Consider the following 716-nt stretch of genomic DNA (forward strand, 5'->3'; position numbering starts at 1 on the left):
TTTGGTTTTGAGTATCTGAGTCTTCCAATAGGAAATGTAAATACTGTCCAGAAAACCAACAAAACACCATCGCACCATCCTGTACAAAACACACCCTAGTGCTTACTGCTGTCCAAGAGTGCAACCTCTGTGCCACAAAACAAAAGTTCACCCTGTTCCTGCTAAAAAAAGTTACAGTGCACTACTTCCCGTGTTGTTTGTTTATAGCAAGGGAAATGAGTAATAATTTCTGTGGCCAGAGCTATGTATAGATAGTTCTGTAAGACACTGACATCAAAATAAATATAGGGTACAAGGTCTAAGAGCTATGAAATTCCTAACTCTGGTGAACAGGATGCATGAGCGTTATTAAATGTGTCTGGTTCTACAAGCATGGATACAAGGAGACAACATGCTGTGTTTGAAAGCTCTACACTAGCCCCGCACTCCGGGGAAGCATCTCCTTAATTCCCCCTGCTCTGCCTTCCCCGATCATCCAGACTCTGGCTGTTTTAAAGAGAAAAAAATAAGACAGCAGATGAATTGCTCCTGCGCTTCTCTGGAAACAAGGGTTTCTCATCCACTCACTCCTTGCTTATTATTTACAAGTCTCCTATACATATCACCACCAGAAACAAACTTCTCAACCCTTCCTGAGCACTACATGCTGCAGCAGGCAACTAAATCAAGTGAGGCTGAATCTCTTGCAACTCCTGAAAAAAAACTCAACACAAACA

This window comes from Meleagris gallopavo, chromosome 5 (genome assembly GCF_905368555.1).
Source record: "Meleagris gallopavo chromosome 5, MGAL_WU_HG_1.1, whole genome shotgun sequence".
Lineage (NCBI taxonomy): Eukaryota > Metazoa > Chordata > Aves > Galliformes > Phasianidae > Meleagris > Meleagris gallopavo.